This window comes from Penaeus monodon, chromosome 27 (assembly GCF_015228065.2).
Source record: "Penaeus monodon isolate SGIC_2016 chromosome 27, NSTDA_Pmon_1, whole genome shotgun sequence".
Lineage (NCBI taxonomy): Eukaryota > Metazoa > Arthropoda > Malacostraca > Decapoda > Penaeidae > Penaeus > Penaeus monodon.
In genome coordinates, this window is record NC_051412.1 from 15,717,657 (window position 1) to 15,717,907 (window position 251).

The window sequence follows — 251 nt, forward strand, 5'->3', positions numbered from 1 at the left end:
CTCAGAGATCACTCAAAAGAGCACAAAAAAGTGAAAGCTTCATCATTTCCGCCATGGTTATAAGAAGGAAAATCGCATCACTTACGCGCACCAAACTCTGGTAAATACACATCTCTGAGTTTTAGTCTCGAAGCTGGAGATTTATGGAAGCCCGAGATCTCCGGATCAGAGCTGTGATTATCAAAAATATGGGTGTGTTTGTGTGTGCGACGATTTCTAAAATTTCAAGCTCCGGTGGAGACATTCCAAAT